Consider the following 20,673-nt stretch of genomic DNA (forward strand, 5'->3'; position numbering starts at 1 on the left):
ACCAACCCTGGCCACGGGTCAGTTGGAAAAGACAGGAGGAACCCCAAAGACTTCAGTGCCAGTAGGCGAGCAGGTGCAGCTCATGGACAATCAGGACAGGATAACCCCAGAATTTGGAACAGGACCGGTTCACCAAAGATTAAGACCAGCACCCGCAGCTTCGGTTGCAACGCCTGCACTACTCCCTCTCTGCAAGGAATCTGTCAAAACTCCGATTGAGTTATAAATGTTATCAGCAAAGTGCTTCGCCAGCACTTTCACTTCCCAAAAAACCCGATTGGGTTCTCGAACCTCCCAACAGAGTGCTCCGCAGCTCTCTGCTTTCAGTCACATATTGAGTGCGTTGGGTCAGTGACAGGTCAGCTAATCAGACAAGTCAGACATTTTCTCTAGCTAAACCTACGCTAATTATACTGTTTTTCAGGTCAATGTACCACCCCCCAATGTTGCAAGTGTAAGGATCCCCAATTTTGATTGGACAAAGGAGGAGGACAGGTCATCACACCTCCTAAATTTTAGACTTTCTCAGACTCCTTATCCAAATTCCGTTTCCGCCCCTTAAATGCCAGGTTCTCATGACATATGCCTTTTGGTTAACAATGGTGAATATAACATTGAATACAATTGTAACAATTTTCAGTACAGTTTAGCTTCTTCTAACTGGGTCACAGTTCGGGTTCCCAGGCGCATCTTGGCTGTTGCTGCCATCTGGCTGGGTTCCAATGCTGCAGAGTTCATTTTTCCTTCCCGGGGTGTCATGCGCAGAAGGGACTTCCAAAATGGAGTAGTAAGCACCTCCCAGGCCCAAAGAGTACGATACATGAAAAGTAAAAGGAAACAATTCAGAACACAGAAATAAATGATTACACTGTATACCGTGAATCTCTACACTATAGCCATTACTTTAATATAAACTATAGCATTAGGATTAAGCAAAACGAACAGCTTAGCGCAAGCAGCAATGCAAGCTTCTCGCATGTGAGAACACAGAACAGCCATTTTAGCACTAGTGCGCAAATGCGAAAGGGTTACCTCCAGAGCTGCGAGTACGTCACGTGGGTATGATAGACGCATGCGCAGTAGAAATTCCTGCGTAGCAGCAGCCATTTTAAATGCAAGCGTAATAGGTTTAGAAAACACATAAGCAAGCTTCACTCGGTTTCCCAATATAGATGAAGAAAGGGTAAATTAGTAAGACAAACATGTTGGTTATTTTGTTATATGTTATTTGAGGTTCATGAGTACAAGCAAGCCGCTTCATATGCGAATCCTTGCTCCATCAAAAGCGTTACAGTTGCTTTATAGTGCACCTAAAGCTAGAGTTTTAGTTAACCCCTCCCCTGCTGATGACGGAACCGCTCCGTCATCAGCCGCGGTGGCGCTGTGCTGATGACGGAGCGGTTCTGTCATGACCCGCCCAACGTCCTGCGCGGCGCGAATTCCGCGCCTGCACTGAGTGTTCTATTGAGCGGGCGGGGCCATGACGGAACCGCTCCGTCATAAGCACAGCGTAACCAACGCTGGTGACGGAGCGGTTCCGTCACCAGCATGCGCCCGCTGCATTTCCGCCCCGCCCCCTTAGCACTGCGGCGGAATAGCCGCCGCAGTGAAGGGGTTAATGAATAATTAACCGATTGGTTCAATATTTTGCGGGGAACAAGGCAGGGATGCCCGTTGTCCCCCTTGTTGTTCAACCTATATATTGAACCTTTTGCGGCTTTAATAAAACAGGACCTCTCTATTCTTCCTTTAGATATAAAAACTTTGAGGTGAAAGTAGCTCTATATGCGGATGACCTCATTCTTTATACTCAGAATCCTAAGGAGGCCATTCCTAAGTTGTTTCTGCCTACAATCTTGTTGAACCTAGTGTGAGTATCAGTCCTTTCAAGGCCAAATCTAAATTCTATCCTATGATGCCGAAGGATGCAATCGACATCTTTCATGAAAGAGTGACTGACGATATTAAAAAACTATACTACAAAACTAACCATAACAAAGCAAGATCTAAACATCAAAATATGGAATATGAGAAACTCATCCGCAAATTGAGTAACAACAAAGACATTGTGGTAAATATGTCAGACTAGGGTGGCAATGTCGTCATCTGGCCACGGGATCAATACACTCAGTAGGCCTACAAACAACTGTCAAATGTAGACTGTTATGCCACAGCCACTCTGTCTGAATATAATAAAGCCAAGGATACCCTTAAAAAGATCTGAGCCCTTTCCCTTCAGCGGCGCTGTGCAAGATGGCGGTCCAAATTTCCAAGAAGAGGAAGTTTGTTGCTGATGGCATCTTCAAAGCAGAGTTGAATGAGTTCTTGACTCGTGAGCTGGCTGAAGATGGCTACTCTGGGGTGGAAGTCAGAGTTACACCAACAAGAACTGAAATAATCATCCTTGCCACCAGGACCCAGAATGTTCTGGGTGAGAAGGGTCGTCGTATCCGTGAACTGACTGTTGTTGTTCAGAAGAAGTTTGGCTTTCCTGAGGGTAGTGTGGAACTCTATGCTGAGAAAGTGGCTACAAGAGGCCCAAGCGGAGTCTCTGCGTTACAAACTTCTGGGAGGCTTAGCGGTGCGTAGAGCTTGCTATGGCGTCCTGCGTTTCATCATGGAGAGTGGCTCCAAAGGCTGCGAGGTGGTGGTCTCTGGTAAAGTTCGACGCCACAGAGCCAATTCCATGAAGTTTGTGGATGGCTTGATGATCCACAGTGGAGATCCTGTGAACTATTATTTTGATACTGCAGTCCGCAACGTGCTGCTCAGGCAAGGTGTGCTTGGGATCAAAATGAAAATTATGCTGCCATGGGACCAAAGTGGCAAGATTGGGCCCAAGAAGCCACTGCCTGACCATGTCAGCATTGTGGAGCCCAAAGATGAGATCCTCCCAACAACTCCCATGTCTGAGCAGAAAGGAGGAAAACCAGAACAGCCACCACAACAGCCGCAGCAACCACCAGCCATGCCTCAGCCAGTTCCTACAGCCTAATGGGTCACGGTGCGCCTGAGAAATGCCTGGATACAGAGCTGAAAAAAATTAATATGAAGGACCAAAATAAATAAATAAATAAATAAATAAAGATATGATGGGATGGAAAAGGCAATGACTCATTTCCAATCAAGAATTCAAATTTATTGAATGGCTCTATACTAGTATAGAACACCATGCCAGATTGACTGCTGTCAAACACCACTTGGATAAAAGGCCTTAGACCTTTTACAATTACAACATGATGCTTTTAGAGATGGTCAAGTGGTGTTTATTTAACAACTTCTTCATGTTTGATAACAACCTTTACTGTCAAAAACGTGGGGTGGCTATGGGAGCCTGCTTCTCCCCCAGCTATGCGTGTTTGCACGTAGGCTGGTGGGAGGAGCAGGTTCTCATGGGTACTTTGGCCAAAGTAAGTGAGGAGCATGTGTGCATTGGCTAAGATACATTGACAATGTGTTTCTGGTATGAAGCTTTTATAGCTGAACTGAATAATAACAACATCAACCTTAGGTTCACCTCACACATAAGTCAAGAGCAGTTAGCATTCTTAGACACTAACATCTATGTATCAGGTAACCAACTAGAGTCTACATTATATAGGAAACCAACTGCTAGCAATGCCACCTTACACCCTACTAGCTCACATCCCAACCACCTCATTAGGAGCATCCCATACAGGGAACTCCTTAGACTTAAGAGAATTTGTAGTACCAACGAGGAATATATCAAATGTACCCGACACTCAGGAGATTCAGGGCTAGAGGATACAGTGATGTTATCCTTCAACAAGCATATGACAAGCAGACCCGGACTGGCCATTATGGGCACCGGGCAATCCCCCGGTGCGCCGCAAGGGTGGGGGCCGGTTTTGGGCCCTGGGGGCCGGTTTTGTTACAGGGCCGTAGCTGCAAAATCGGCCCTGGAACAAAATCGGCAGAAAACCGACCCCGGCAAAGAGATCGGTCACACCCCCAGGGGGCCGGCCGAGCACTTTGCCAGGGCCGGTTTTGGTTCTCAGTCCGGCCCTGATGACAAGGCTGCTCTCAGGACTAGGGAGTCTCTTTTGGGCTCGCATGTAAGAACTCAGGATAATGAGCACAAGACAGAGGGAGAAGACATCACCACATTCAATCGGCAACACAAACAGCTCAGGACCATCATCAAGAACTGGCCAATACTCAAAACTGACGCTGTACTGGCGCCTAGACTCCCCAATACACCCACTATCACCTTTAGGCGAGCTGTCTCCATGAGAAATCAATTGGTCAGAAGCAGCCCTGAAGTAATTTCCAAAGGGACTTGGCTACAACCCATTAAAGGTTTTTTCAAGTGCACTTCGTGCAGGTCCTGCACATTCGGAGTCAACAGGACCCACTATAACACTCCGTTCAGTCCAGCACCTGTACAAATCAGAGGGCATTACACCTGCCGCACAGAATAAGCGGTTTACATCCTTACATGCACTTGCGGCCTCAATTACGTAGGCAGCTCCAAACTCCAAGTGCATGCACGCATTCTGCAGCACTTGAGAGCAATCGTAAACAACAATATCACTTATCCGATGGCACGTCACTTTAAAACAACCCATGCAAACGACCTTAACTGTTTTTCGTACTTTGTGATCGATGCCATCCTTAAATTCAAACGGGGAGGCAATAGAGAACGCATGTTGAGGCAACTGGAGACCCGCATGATTATAGAACTGGACAGTAAAAGCCCCTTTGGATTGAACACCACGGAAGACCTCCATACTTTCTTGTAATATTAATATACTTTAGTGCATTCACACCCTCCTCATTAGAGTATAGTATCAGCATTGTTGTGCAGCTGTCTTTTTTGTACATGTTTATATTTCCTGTACTAGTATTAATGGCACCTCAATCAATCAATCAATCAATCAGAGCATTTGTAAAGTGCACTACTCACCCGGAGGGTCTCAAGGCGCTAGGGGAGGGAATGGGCCGCTACTGCTCGAACAGCCAGGTCTTGAGCTGCTTCCTGAAGGCGAATGGTCCTGGGTCAGGCGGAGGTGGGTCGGGAGGGAGTTCCAAGTCTTGGCAGCGAGGTAGGAGAACGACCTTCCCCCTGTGGTGGCTCTTCGGATGCGGGGGACGGCGGCGAGGGCGAGGGCGAGGCCGGTCGATCGAAGCTGGCGTTTGGGAGCGTAGAAGTTGATGCGGCTGTTGAGGTATCCTGGGCCTTGGTTGTGTAGGGATTTGTGTGCGTGGGTGAGGAGACGGAAGGTGATTCTCTTGTTGACCGGGAGCCAGTGCAGGTCTCTCAGGTGTCCGGAGATGTGGTTGCGGCGGGGGATGTCCAGGATGAGTCGTGCTGAGGCGTTCTGGATCCGCTGGAGTCTCTTCTGGATTTTGGCGGTGGTTCCGGCGTAGAGGGAGTTGCCGTAGTCCAGACGGCTGGTGACGAGGGCCTGGGTGACCATCTTCCTGGTCTCGGTGGGGATCCACCGGAAGATCTTCCGTAGCATGCGCAGGATGTTGAAGCACGACGAGGAGACGGCGTTGACTTGTCTGGTCATGGAGAGGGAGGAGTCCAGGATGAAGCCCAGGTTGCGTGCGTGATCTGTCGGTTTGGGTGCGGTGCCTAGGGCGGGGGGCCACCAGGAGTCGTCCCAGGCGGAGGGCGAGGAGCCCAGGATGAGGACTTCCATCTTGTCTGAGTTCAGTTTCAGGCGGCTGTTCCTCATCCATTCGGCTACCTCTTTCATCCCATCGTGTAGGTTGGCTCTGGCGGTGGAGGGGTCGTTGGTGAGGGAGAGGATCAGCTGGGTGTCGTCGGCGTAGGAGATGATGTTGAGGTTGTGCTGGCGTGCGATGGCTGCGAGGGGGCTCATGTAGACGTTGAAAAGGGTTGGGCTGGCGAGGAGCCTTGAGGAACGCCGCAGATGACTTCGGTGGCTTCTGATCTGAACGGGGGGAGGCGGACTCTCTGTGTTCTTCCGGCGAGGAAGGAGATGATCCACTCCAGTGCCTTCTCCTGGATTCCGACGTTGCTGAGGCGTTGTACTAGGGTACGGTGGCAGACAGTGTCGAAGGCCGCGGAGAGGTCCAGAAGGATGAGGGCCGCTGTTTCTCCGTTGTCGAGCAGGGCTCGGATGTCATCGGTTGCTGCGATCAGGGCGGTCTCGGTGCTGTGGTTGGCCCGGAAGCCAGACTGCGAGAGGTCGAGGGATCCGTTCTTCTCGAGGAAGGGGGCCAGCTGTTTGTTGACGGTCTTCTCGATGACTTTTGCAGGAAACGGGAGCAGCGAGATTGGGCGGTAGTTCTTGAGGTCGGTGGGGTCGGCCGATGGCTTCTTTAGTAGAGCGCTGAGTTTGGCGTGCTTCCAGCTCTCCGGGAAGGTGGCGGTGTCGAAGGAGGTGTTGATGATGTCCCGTAGGTGGGGTGCGATGACCGCGTCGGCCTTGTTGAAGACGTGGTGAGGGCAGGGGTCGGTCGGAGATCCGGAGTGGATGGAGTTCATCGTGCGGACGGTGTCTTCGGTGCTCATAGGGGTCCAGGCGTGGAGGGTGGTGGTGGGGGGTGGTGGTTCGGTCATGGCGTGCATCGGTTGAGTGCTGAAGCTGTTGTGTATATCCGCGATCTTGTTGTGGAAGTAGGAGGCGAGGGAGTTGCAGAGGTCTTGCGAAGGGGTGATGTCGTTCTTTCCGGCGTTGGGGTTGAAGAGCTCTTTGACGATGTTGAAGAGTTCCTTGCTGTTGTGTGCGTTGTTGTCCAGTCGATCCTTGAATGTAGTTTTCTTGGTGGCGTGGATCAGTTGGTGGTGTTTCTGGGTGGCGAGCTTGAGGGCAGTCATGTTGTCCGGTGTTGGTGCCTCGCTCATTACTTTTTATTAATTAGATTTGCCTGCACCTTACTACATGGTATGTATTTGGTCTACTCATACCTCCCCCATGACAGGGCTTTTGTAGAATCACATTGTTTGCACGGCTGCCCTGGCCGTGGGGAGGTGCACCAGTTTCTTGCAGGACTGAGAAGTCGGATGAGAAACGGCTACGGAGAAGAACTTTTCCTTTCCTGAACAGCATGCTATCTCGACGGTGATTTTGCTTGCTTACTGGACTCCTAATCCTACTAAAAGATGTAATAATAAAGCGCACACCAATATAGGGGGACTGAGCCTACTCAAGGTATTACTAATACTCTGAGCATTTTGGACTTCGAATCTAGGCATGCCAATGTGCAATCAGAAGGCCACGGCCACTCAGGGCAGTTGCAGCTCACTAAGAAAAGAGTGAACCCAGCACAGAGGTGTCATTCCCTCTATCAAGCAATCCATGAATACGGGGCGCTTCAGCCTCGAAACGCGTCGGATTTACAAAAATAATGAATGGAAGACAGAAAGCAAGCTACAGCGAGGCGCACACTGCTGGATGCTGCGAGATAGTGTTGTGTGCCCTTTCGAAGCTCAAGGGCTTTTGTAGAATCCTATATATATATATATATATATATATATATATATATATATATATATATATATATATATATATATATATATATATATATATATATTACCTACTGGCGGTCGCCAGTAGGTATATATAGTTAGGATTTTTTCTCTATGGGATTTTTGAAAATTCTATGTCTAATAACTTTGGCGTTTGTGGACGGAATTGGCTGAAATTTTCAGGAAAATGGAACATTTTGTTTCTGAGCAGCCCCTGACAATTTGGGGGGGTTTCATCGAGGGGGGGCCGAGAAAAAAGGGGGGTCCCAAAACGCGTTTTTCCCATGTTAATTTACATATGGCGGTTGGCCTCACTTTTAGCTCGAACGGCTGAATGGATTTGCACGAAACTTGGCAAAATTGTAGGGACTGTTAGCCCGATGTGCCTTTGCTAGGTCTCAATATATGTGCTCTAGTGGATTTTGAGTAATTTAGGTTCAAAAAAAGATATATATCTGGGCGGAGCCTAACCACACATCTGATCTGATTGGCTGTCAGCACTTCATCCAAGAAGTGTTGGCAGCCATCTTGGGACCAATATACATGATAGCACCTCATTAAAAAGCATTGTAGTTAATAGAGGGTTTTAGGACTTTAGTTACATTATAAATCATTTGTTGATGGTACCATACTCGTTTTAGGAATTGTGGTGGGTTCTAAGGTGATTTTACCATGTGAAAAAACCTTCTGCTGTGATATCATGAATATTGTTTGAAAGAAAACTAATATCTCATGATTTTCCCACAGTGGTTTGGAAGGGGATCTATAAGCTAAACTGAAAGCATATTTTCTGTAAATTCACATTATTTTTCTCAGTCAAGTGAAAATGAAGTCTGACATTCTCAGTAAAACCTGTACATCCAACAAGGACAGAGACTGTCAGTTGATTCCTTTGTGCTCTACTGCAGCCTCCTAAAGTGTTCTAAAGAACAACTAGAGCGCTAACAGTCCTACGTATTACAAAGGTATAGCACACCTACATATACATATATAAAACATATTTATTTTTCAGAAAGACACACATTCACTGAATGGTGTCATCAGTGATGTCATGAGTGATGTCACTGACCATGTCATGAGTGATGTAATATGTGACGTCATCAGCAGTGCATTACACGCGCAAGTTATAGTGAGTCCAACTAACTATAACGTGGGAATTTCAATGGTTTTTTGTCAGTAAAATTTCCAGCTAACTATAACTGGTGTGAAACCTATGGTTTTTTCTGTGAATTTAATAGGTTTTTTAAATGCTAATTCCTAACTATAACTGGTGTGAAACCTATGGTTTTTTCAGTGAATTTCATAGGTTTTCTAAATGCTAATTCCTAACTATATATAAGGCCCCAAACCTATGTTTTTTTCTTTGAATTTCAAAATTTGGTTAATAGCAAATGTCTATAGCTATGAAATGTAATATTTTTGAAAATGATTGAATCCTATATTTTATTTCTATTTTAAACAATTTATTTTTTATTTTTTATTTTTGACCCTGGAGCGCTCCCGGGGCGCGCCCCGGTGAGCGCCCCGGAGAGCGTAGTCGTTTGAAGCGCCCCGGTGCGTGAACCGGGAAGCGTCCCGTTAGCGACAATGTCGCGAACGAAAACATGATCGTGACGTATCGCGTAGCTGCGTCCGCGTGATACGCACGGCGTAAGCGCACCCGGAAGCACTCGAGCGAATACGCTCGCGCAACGTAAACATCCGACGCGCTTACGCGACGCGACCTGGGGTGCGGGCCCGGGAGCGCGTCGCGTAAGCGCGTCGGTCATGTGCCCTGAAAATAACACTTTTAATTGGTGCAGAACAGTTTTAGTTTCATAATGATGAAATCCCTGGTCTTGTGACCTGAAAATAACACTTCTCATTGGTTCAGGCCTTTTTTTTTTTCCAAATGATGAAAGACCCCACCTTTTTTCCTTATTCTGACTTTGTCCTTTGACTGAGGAAGACCTGATTGTACCTCTCTGTACCTTTTTGATCTATATAATGGCTTCAGTAGCAGCAGCAGCTGGTGCATCTGCACCACCACCACAACCACCAAGAGGACCACCTCAGGATTACATTGGTGGTCAACAGGGCCGGACTGGGAACTGAAAGCAGCCCTGGCAAATTTTCCCAGACCAGCCCCCATCCGGCGCGTAGCGAGCGAAAGCAACGTGCCAACCTGAGGACTACAAGGGGGTTTGAGGGTTTTCTCCTCCCAAGAAAATTTTGGAAAAAGACAGACCAAAATGGCCAATTTTACAGCACATTTTCCATTACATATTCAATTGTATGAACTTTCAAAGCACAGTAAATAGTAGATGATGACCTTAAAGAGCATCCGGTTACACCCACCCAGTCAGATCATGTACCCATAGACATTCTTTCAGAGAGCACCAAAAATAGACACGAGTAGTGAATCAGAGAGAACAAAGTAAAAGTGAGACCAGCCCCCACATGGTGTGTAGCGAGCAAGCACAGCGAGCAAGCCCGACGACTACTAGGGGAGTTTGGGGGGTTCTCCCACCAAGAAAATTTTGGAAAAAGACAGACCAAAATGGTGAATTTTACAGCACATTTTCCATTGCATATTCAATTGTATCAACTTTCAAAGCACAGTAAATAGTAGAGGATGACCTTAAAGAGCACCAGGTTATCCACCCAGTCACATTATGCACCTGAAGCACACATGCTGTTTCCATGAGTTTTCACATTAAAGCTAGGCCTGCTGACTTTATCAATGCTTGTTGTCAAAAATGTGTCGTAAAGGAATTGAGAAAACTCAACTTAACTGTATATTTTCATACCTTGCTGCCAGAACCAGAATACCACCAGAAATAAGTTTGATTCCACAAGCTAGCTGACAGACAACCCAATGTGAAAGTGTTCTCCTTTTCCAAGCTCTTTAAAGAGAGACAAATGATTTCTAAAGAAACGTACATAAAGATGGTGCTGAAACAAGGATAGACATAGGCAGTGCAGCTCCCACAAGATATGTGGTTGGAGGTGGGAGTAAAATAGAAATGCTTTGAAGAAACCAGGGATACCAACTGTGCCCTCTGCACATCTGACTGTCTCTTGCTTGGTCCATGTGACCTGTCTGCCCACCTCTTTCCTGTGCAGTCCTAAAATCTTTAGATGTCTCTGTTGGCAACACAGCTCTTTCTCAGGGGTGGTTCGGGGCAGCTGTCTTGAAAGTGGCATTGTCTTGCCAATGAATGTGTGTGGTGTGACCTCTGAGGGGCCAGTTGGGGTGAACCAAGGTATCACGGCAGCTGGGACAGTGCACAGTGATGAAAGGCACAGTTTCTTCTGATCCTGCTGTTTTCCAGTATGACAATGTTTGTGTGTTTTGAACAAACCTGAGACTGGCAGGAGGTGTCCTGTTACCACATAGGAAAGAAGACAGATGCATCTATGACCGAAACGAAAGAATAACCAATACACAGGAAGACACACAAATAGGTAGGTCTTCCTGAAGGCCTGCTTGACCTGTAATCACACAAGAAGCCACACAAAGGACAAATAAAAAACACAGGAAGATAGAGTGAGGACAGGTAAAGGGGAACACAGACAGAGACACAGATAACAGACAAAGAAGGCAGAATGACATAGAGGAACGACGAAAAGACAAATCTACAAGACAGATACAGAGGAATACTGACATAATCTCAGATTATAGACAGGCGCAAAGGTTAGACCAATCTTTTATTCACAACCTAGGGGGAGGTGACACTTCGGCTTAGAGACAGGTGACTCATTGAGGAAGCGGCAATTTACTTTAATACACATGATGTGTCTTTGAAGTTAGAACAGATCTTGATCCCAGCCATCCACATCCAGGTGACAGCCAGGCAAGAAGGGGCGCTGTGCTAACCGCTGTGGGGTAAGTGACTGCCCTAACCCTGCCTTTTGTGTTTATGACATGAAGCGGGGTTAGGACTAGCATAGGTGGACTCTCGGAGTGGCTTAATCATTCTGTGCTCGTCAGTGTGTGTCACTGTCTCGGCTCCGGGAGTCAGGGCCGGCAAGGCCCAGGCAACGCGCAATATACAACTAGTCAAGCCCTGGCCATCCCACTCCAATCTACCCTAACCCTCTCCACCTCAAACTAACCTACTCCAATCTATATTGAGAGGAGTTTACAATGATAACATATAATTGACAAAAACTGCCGCCATCTCCTTATTGGGCAGGTGGATCTGGATATGGCATTGGTTATGGATACCTTGCGTTATCTGTATTGCCTTATTATGCCTTGATTTCGTACCAATTGCAATAAAAACATGCTTTAAAAAAAATGTACTCCAGTCTACTGCATCTAATTCCACCCACTTCAATCTACACCACTCCAATTTACCCGAATGTACTCCACTCCAATATACTCCTTTCCAATCTACCCCACCCTAACCCAATCTTATCTACCTCACTCCAATCTACCCCATTCCCATCTACCTCACCCCATCCACCACACGCCTCTCTATCCAACTCCACTGCAATATAATCTACCCCACTCCATCCCAATCTATCCTACAATATACCCCACTCCAATCTACCCCCCTCCACTTTACTCCAGTCGACCCAACTCCACTCCAGTATACCCCACTCCCATCTACCCCAAATGACCCCAATCTACCCCACTCTTCCCAATCTACCCCACTTCATCCCAATCCACCCCACTTCATCCCAATCCAATCTACCCCACTCCAATCTACCACGCGGATCTACCCAACTACCTAATGCCTCCCCATTACAATCTACCCCAATCCACCCCACTCCCTTCTAACTCATTCTTCACTCTACCCTCACTACACTCTACACCAATCTTTCCCACTCCACTCTACCACAGTCCACCCTATTCCACTACTCCAATTTACCCCACTCCAATCTACCTTACGCTACTCCACACCACTAACTTTTAGACATGCTGAACAGTAGCCACACTGGTATACAGCATGGCTGAAACACATTGCCAAAGCAAATAGCTCTGGCATAGGCAAAACCTATTGGCTTTGCCACTGCTTGTCTATTAGTGGCCTGTTGACAATGCATGCGCAGAATTTCATGGGAAAACGGAGGAACTTCTAGTTTTTAAGATGGAAACCTAGCAGCATTAAGAACGTTTTGGAGTAAAAGACTTTAACCTAAGTATTTTAACTTTCATGCTCCGTGTTACACTAGCATGCTAATTGGTGCCAGATTTTGCAAATATTAAAAACCTGTAGGAATTGTTTTATCGCACACCAAGGTATAACGTGCATGTGGTCCTAATGGCGATCGATTAATACGTTAGCCACTAAGCTAGCTGACTAGGCCTTTCAATGTATTATGTTTTTTTATGTTTTTTTCTCTGCCTTTTTTGGCAGAGCTGTTCATCTCTACAGTCTCACATACCATGACCATGAACACAGCGCTGTATTTCCTCTTGCCGCCAAGAAACCCATATTAGTCCCAACTGATCATTTTCTGGCTCCGGTCCGGACCTTGCCATCCGAACTTGGCATTCAAGGCGCTCACAAATCAGCAGATGTTTCTACTTTTGAAACCACTGGTGGCACTGGGGCTTGAATGAGCATTATCAGGGAGCATTATACACCTTGGAATAGAGAGGAAGTACAGGGTCAGTTGGCTTTGGTGGAGTAACCGCCACCAGAAACCCAACCAAGTTCAAGCTCCTGATGAATCTGTGGGGCCCAAAGGTGCACCAAAGTGCCAAACCATCTGTAAAAGCTTCAGCATGGTCGCCTTGAAGTCTGAGATTTGCTGCAGAGCCTAGTGTGGCCGGTGAACTTGCAGCACAGTGGCTACAAAACTGGAATGGGATCAGTCGGATATTAAAGCTAGAGTTATTTTATGGGACTCTATTTTAGAGACACCTATTCCCTTTAAATTGGTACACATCTGTCAATGTTACTAAGACAGCCAGGTGTTAACTGAATCTGGTATTTGTAGGTAAGTTGGGCTTCCTTTTTAACTGTTGAGCTTAACAAACGTCTGAAAGAATAGGGGAAACCTATCCCAATTAACTGCCAGCTGGACTTTGCCTTTTTTTATTTAGAAAAGAGGGTGACAGAGCTCAGTTTGAAAGGGTATAGTGGTCCTAGGCTGATTCTGGAGCCTCACTTATGCATGCCAAGGTTTTGGCCACACCAGGAACAACTCTCTTGGTCCCTCCCTTAGGGCCTGTGTTTAGGGTCTATCGAGCAGTGAGGATACCACAGACATCATCAAAGGCCCTGCCATGGTCAGTAAGGAAACATGGAATAACACCTGCCGAAGACCCAACAAGAAATCTGTAGGTAGGGTTCCATTTGTCAACCCCCAAGTCAGTATACACACAAAGGCCTGCATCTATAGTTATTTATTATGCACAAGCCTGGCGAAGAAAATATGCAGCATGATTATAGCAACACAGAGTATTTCAACTTCTATGTGGTGGACAGCCCCTTTTCGCAGAGGCCGGCCTCCGAAGGGGGCCTCAAGGGCCGGCGCCTTAACGGCCGCCATGACCCACGAGGAACTAAAACCAGTTGGCACCGGTTAGCGCCACCAGGATGCACGGCGAAGAGTGCCCGAGGCCCTCCCCCTCCCCAGGAACAAAGGGAAGGGGGGAAGGGGGATATAAGGCGCGCTCCCCCTGGTCAGCTCACCTTTTGCATTAGGGAGCTGGGGGAGCGGCGCCAAACCAATTTCGAGTGTGCCGCGGCCCAGCAGGTTTGGGTGACGGAATCCCCAGCTCCCCATGCGGCGTGGGACATGATCCAGGCTGCATCCAGCAGGAACCAGGGTCCAGGAGGTCCGGATCGAAGAGCAGCTGTTCGAAATGGCGAGCGAAGCAGAGAGCCAGAACGGCTAGCCGAAGCACCTGGAGCCAGAACGGCCGGGTTCAGGAGAACTTGATCTGCACTCTCTCCCGGAGGCATGGGGGAGAGAGAAGAGGGACCCGACCGACGAACCCCCGCTCAGAGGGCAGAGAGGTGAACGAATAATCCGGAGCGTCCCACCACTTCAATCAAGACGATGGAAAGGGCAGCCAGGACGACAGTGAACAGGGGGAGCAGCCATCCGTAGCAAGACACAGTGACTCGGGTCGCTGGAAGGCGAGAAGTCGCCTTCAAGCCTGTGAGGCTGGAGGGCGCGCTCATACTGGTAAGCGGTTACTACATAAGGGGATAAGCAGCTGCGTTGCGCGGGGCTAAAGGATGGCACAAGTCAGTGATGCGTGTTTTTTAATCCAATATATCTGTGTTTTAGAAGCAATTGACCCATGGCACAGCTGCTCGTAGCGAGATATTTTATCATTGCAGTTAATTTTTCTTTCACGAAGTGCCGACTGTAGTGGTAAACGCAGGAGAACTGAACGATAAGTAAATTGGAAAGGAAACCAGAGGCGCGGGACCCTGACAAGGAGTTCATGCAGATTAATATTTTCGATGGTACAAATATTTGAGCTGTGTGTTAAATGCAAGCCGCTAATCACGATTACACCCGGTCACTGAATGGCTCCACGGGAGAGCGGGAGATTGATGCTTGTGTTAGCAAATAGAGCACTACAAATGAGGGTAGCATGCTCCCTGGGTTGCTCATGCCCAGGCGGGGGATGGGGCAATGGTGGAATGTAGCATCTCGATGTTAGCTGTACTTTTCCCAGTCAGCCGAGGCCCAGGGTAGTTAAGGCGGTTTGCCTAGGACCCCAGCGCCCTCCCTATGTCACAGCTAGCTGGCTAGATAGCTAGAACGGTGCAAGACTGATTCGATGGGCAATTCACCAACTGAGTGAGAGTCCCGGCGTCGGCTCAGCAGCCTGTGATTCTGGGCAGATCCCCTTGGGTAATGTGACTTGCGCTTCCTTGGGCCGATTTGCGTAAAATAAAACAGCAAAAGTAGATTCTCCGCCTTCTCTTAACTCACCCATGTGGGACAATAAATGAACGTGCTGCCTGTAATGCACGGCTGCTCCGGCAAAGCGCCCGGAAACCGGCGGTCAATATCGTAGGCGATCGCCACAAAGAGTGTTACGGAAGGGGTACATAACGGGTGATCAGGCAAAGAGCTCCGATCCGGGTTGGCGCTACATAAACCGATGAAAGATTTGGGGGGAAAAAGGCATTCTCTGCAGGACAGTCGAACCTCGGGATCGCGGCCACAGCTGGTGATATCGGGCAAATCCCTTAATCTTACGGTGCCTGAGTTTTAATGCAAATAAGGTGCCCGGGTAAAGCGCGCCACCCCCCCTCAGTCCGAGTTTGCGCTATATAAAGAAAGGTGCAGAAAAATCCCCACAAAAAAGGGTTACTTAAGGTACACACAACCGGGCAAATCACTTTATCTTACTATGCGTGAGGGTGTAATGCAAAGACGGGGCCCAGGAGAAGCGCTCCACCCCCCTCGGGTCGAGTTGGCGCTATATAAAGGAACGTGCAGAAAATTCCCCACAAAAAGTTGCTGAACGTGCACATAATTTGTGACCGGGCAAAGCGCTCCAATCAGTGTGGCCGAGAATGCGCTGCGCAAGCTACAGAAAGATTTGGGGGACCAAAAAATGAACAAGACATTCGAGCCTCGTGGTCGCGGCCACATGTTTACAGAGTGCACAAGAGATTATGGCGCAGTGATGTGCACACCAACATACACGGGCATACAACTCAGTTGTGAGTTCTTGGTTTTAGTTGCGCACACATGAAACTGCTTTCATTTGGGCGCGCATTGCCTTATCGTGAGGAGAACTGAATTGTGTTTAGCCCTTGTTTATTGAACTGCGCTCATACCTGAAAGTGCTTAGTTTCATATATTTAACGTGTGCACCGCCTTTATATAAAATGTGCAGAGAAATCCCCGGTTAAGATCTATTAAAGGTGCACATAACTTGTGATCAGGCAAAGCACGCCAGTCCTTGGGCCTGCGCTGGATAAACTGCAGAAAGATTTGGGGGCAAAAAATACATCCTTATATCTTTTTAGAGTTCCTTGTTGCTCAAATTGGTGCAACTCCTGATATTTGTGAGTTTCCCTCGCCTTCATTGCTAGAATTTTCCCCCTGAGAAAGTCACACGGTAGTCCTTGAAGTGGCACTAATATTTACACTGAAATTATGAACACGTCACACAGAGAAATCTGAAACCATGGCAGCTACGAGGGTGGGCAGGATTTCCGTGAAGGTGATCCCACCATAGGCTAAGAGAGATTTGCATGCCTGGTGAATTAGAGGTAATCTATGTAGACTGACACCTCTAAATGAAGGGGATTTGAGAGGTTAGACCAGTTACTTAAGACCTAAAGTGTGGCAGGCTAGAAGATGGAGGTGGGAGCGGAGATAAATCACCCTATCTCCCCGTGCCTGAATGCGTAATGTAAATATGGTGTTCATGTTAAAGCGCTCCAATAACTTCGGGGCGAGTTCGCGCGAAATTATATATGCACACACAAAAAAAAAAAAATAACGCGAATGGAACCGGTGAAACACAGAAGGAATAGCTGTCGCCAGTATTTCTAAAACTGTAACGCGCCTTTAATTCTGGAAGCTTTGCGCAACCTAGGTGACAAACACCTGCCCACGTGGCCGGGAAGTTAGTATGGTAATCGGCACGAAATGCCGCAGGCCTTCCAGACCAGCACCCCCGTTCTTCGTGAGTGGTAAAACCATCCCTCACTTTGACCACCTACGGTTAAGACCGGATGAGCAGTGAGCGCAGCACCACCGCAGCGTTCCACCCAGAATCAAATAGGGCAGCAGCTAAACCCGTTATTGTTATACCCTAACAAGCAAAAACTTGCGCCTGACTATCATTTCCTCAGGCAATACTTGGTCTGCAAGACCTTACCCAGACCGCCTATCAAAGGACGACGTCGTCGGGGGGGGGGGGGTGGCTTCTAGCATATGCCAAACCCTGCGGCCTAGGATTTAAAAAGGGTGGGGTTCTATTTTTGTGAACACAAAGGATGGGGTGCATCCCGTGCCACATAGACAGCACCAACCACCGTTGGTAGGAATACAGAGTACAGGCGAGCTGACATGGTGAGGGGTTCGAAGAAGTACTCATGGTAACGAACAGACAAATGCATATACAATGTAATGTCAGTTGGAGGGAACCACTGTTCTATCAAGAGAGCAACTATACGGTTGGTTACCCACCATAGAGTTTTGGTCTTTGTAAAGGACAAAGCAAGCCTCCTCCAGGGCCGGCACCCATGTTCAGTTGCGATTGGCAGCAAATGTTAATGTGGAGGCAAACTCCCACGCATATCAGCCAGTGATACGGGGCAAATCAATTATCCATCTGGCAAAGGGGTATGACTGTGGCGCTGGTGCGAGAGGCACAGAGTTCAGACCCCAGACAAGCCCAGTAAAGTGAATACATAAATAAAAACGCAATCGGAGGGGATAGGGGTGTAAGCAAACGCAGATGGGACAGCCCCCCCCCCTCTCCCGCATGGGGGGGATAAGGCGTGCGAGCAGTCATTGCCTTAAAGGAATTGGCCTGCTGTAGGGCGGATGGTGCCCAGCTAATGCGATAGGCATTCCCTATATAGAGACATGCAGGTATGCATGAGAAGGCGCAAGGCGGACGAATGGTGGAGCCTGCCAGGAACTTGGGGTGCAGTGGAAGATGTTATTGAAGTAGGTATTTTGTATTGTGCCTTCACAAGAAGTATATGACTATCTCCCAATTTTTGTTTTGATTTCATGGATGACCCATGGTGAGAGGAGACAGTGCCGTAAGACTCCGAACAGGACACAAGCGTGCCACAAGGTGATAACAAGGGCGGAGCAGAGCACAAGGTAGGGGGAGCCGCAGGAAGACGGAAGCCTCCCTGGCGGCGTGGCGGAAACAAAAGGTATTGGTTTGGTTATGGAGACACACCGACAGGGCGGTGTGGAGAAGGAGGGCCACTCACTCTCAGATGCCTCACGGCTGGGTGAGTACGCCTGACGAAAAATCAGGGGAGCAAATGGAGACGGCACTCGCAGCCCAGCCCCGGCAGATGGCCGGGCGCAGGAGAGACTAGCAAAGTAGCGAGTTTGGCCTGGCTCCAGGAAAAGGCTACACCCCCACACGCAAAGGGGCGTGGAAAACAACAAAGAACAATCTACAAGCTGGCAGGGTGATTTATGACCCTAGGATATGCCAATGAGCAAATGACAAACCAGTGATTTATGGTCAGCCGATGATTTATGGCTGATGATTTATGATGCCCATGCAGAATGATTTGTGATAACCAAATAATGACAGATTTGTGACCAAATGATTTATGATAGCACGATGATTTATGACCACGATTTATGGTGACAGATTCACGACGATTAGGTGAAGCGATTTATGAAAATAAGATGATGACCGATTTGTGACAGAGTGATTTATGATACCTGATGATTTATGACCCACGAATTATGACGTACGAATGACACTGAGCGATAACCAATTATGTGAATGTATGATAATGATTGATGACCCTGGCCTAAGAAGGTACCTAGGGGCGTTGTACAAATATGGCGTACGTCATGAGTAATAAAAACTGCGGCCAACAACCACCACAAAAGAACAATGTCTGTTGGCTGTGTTTCTAGTTATACATATACATGGGTATAGTACATTTCCGGGATTGGGGCAGTGCGGCCGTTATCGCAGAGGCCGGCCTCCGAAGGGGGCCTCAAGGGCCGGCGCCTTAACGGCCGCCATGACCCACGAGGAACTAAAACCAGTTGGCACCGGTTAGCGCCACCAGGATGCACGGCGAAGAGTGCCCGAGGCCCTCCCCCTCCCCAGGAACAAAGGGAAGGGGGGAAGGGGGATATAAGGCGCGCTCCCCCTGGTCAGCTCACCTTTTGCATTAGGGAGCTGGGGGAGCGGCGCCAAACCAATTTCGAGTCCCACCCACCCACACCTACAACAGCGGCGTCGCAGTGCTGACAGGGTCGAAAAGAACCAAGGGTGCAACAAGTGGCATTGGAGACTCACCGAGCAGTGTTTGGAAGGAAGGCCCCTCACTTTCTGATGCCTCACGGCTGAGTGAAGCGGTCTAACAAGAAGGGGTAGGAAATGGAGACGGCACTCGCAGCCCAGTCCCCGCCGGTCGGCAGGGCACAAAAGAGTCCAACATGGTAGCGAGCTGAGGCCTAACTCCGGGAAAAGACTACCCGCTAGCAAGGAGACCCCAAAGAAAGGGCAAATCCAACCAAATGGGGCGGAAACAAAAGGTATTGGTTTGGTTATGGAGACACACCGACGGGCAGTGTGGAGAAGGAGGGCCACTCACTCTCAGATGCCTCACGGCTGGGTGAGTACGCCTGACGAAAAATCGGGGTGAGCAAATGGAGACGGCACTCGCAGCCCAGTCCCCGCCGGTCGGCAGGGCACAAAAGAGTCCAACATGGTAGCGAGCTGAGGCCTAACTCCGGGAAAAGACTACCCGCTAGCAAGGAGACCCCAAAGAAAGGGCAAATCCAACCAAATGGGGCGGAAACAAAAGGTATTGGTTTGGTTATGGAGACACACCGACAGGGCGGTGTGGAGAAGGAGGGCCACTCACTCTCAGATGCCTCACGGCTGGGTGAGTACGCCTGACGAAAAATCAGGGGAGCAAATGGAGACGGCACTCGCAGCCCAGCCCCGGCAGATGGCCGGGCGCAGGAGAGACTAGCAAAGTAGCGAGTTTGGCCTGGCTCCAGGAAAAGGCTACACCCCCACACGCAAAGGGGCGTGGAAAACAACAAAGAACAATCTACAAGCTGGCAGGGTGATTTATGACCCTAGGATATGCCAATGAGCAAATGACAAACCAGTGATTTATGGTCAGCCGATGATTTATGGCTGATGATTTATGATGCCCATGCAGAATGATTTGTGATAACCAAATAATGACAGATTTGTGACCAAATGATTTATGATAGCACGATGATTTATGACCACGATTTATGGTGACAGATTCACGACGATTAGGTGAAGCGATTTATGAAAATAAGATGATGACCGATTTGTGACAGAGTGATTTATGATACCTGATGATTTATGACCCACGAATTATGACGTACGAATGACACTGAGCGATAACCAATTATGTGAATGTATGATAATGATTGATGACCCTGGCCTAAGAAGGTACCTAGGGGCGTTGTACAAATATGGCGTACGTCATGAGTAATAAAAACTGCGGCCAACAACCACCACAAAAGAACAATGTCTGTTGGCTGTGTTTCTAGTTATACATATACATGGGTATAGTACATTT

General features: G+C 48.2%; 1 pseudogene; it reads left to right on the top strand.

The window, feature by feature from the left end:
- The first annotated feature begins 2,231 nt into the window (after positions 1-2,231).
- LOC147692490 (small ribosomal subunit protein uS3 pseudogene) lies at positions 2,232-3,042 on the top strand (annotated as a pseudogene).
- The last annotated feature ends 17,631 nt before the right edge of the window (positions 3,043-20,673 follow it).

Source organism: Lissotriton vulgaris, chromosome 9 (genome assembly GCF_964263255.1).
Source record: "Lissotriton vulgaris chromosome 9, aLisVul1.2, whole genome shotgun sequence".
NCBI classification, from domain to species: domain Eukaryota; kingdom Metazoa; phylum Chordata; class Amphibia; order Caudata; family Salamandridae; genus Lissotriton; species Lissotriton vulgaris.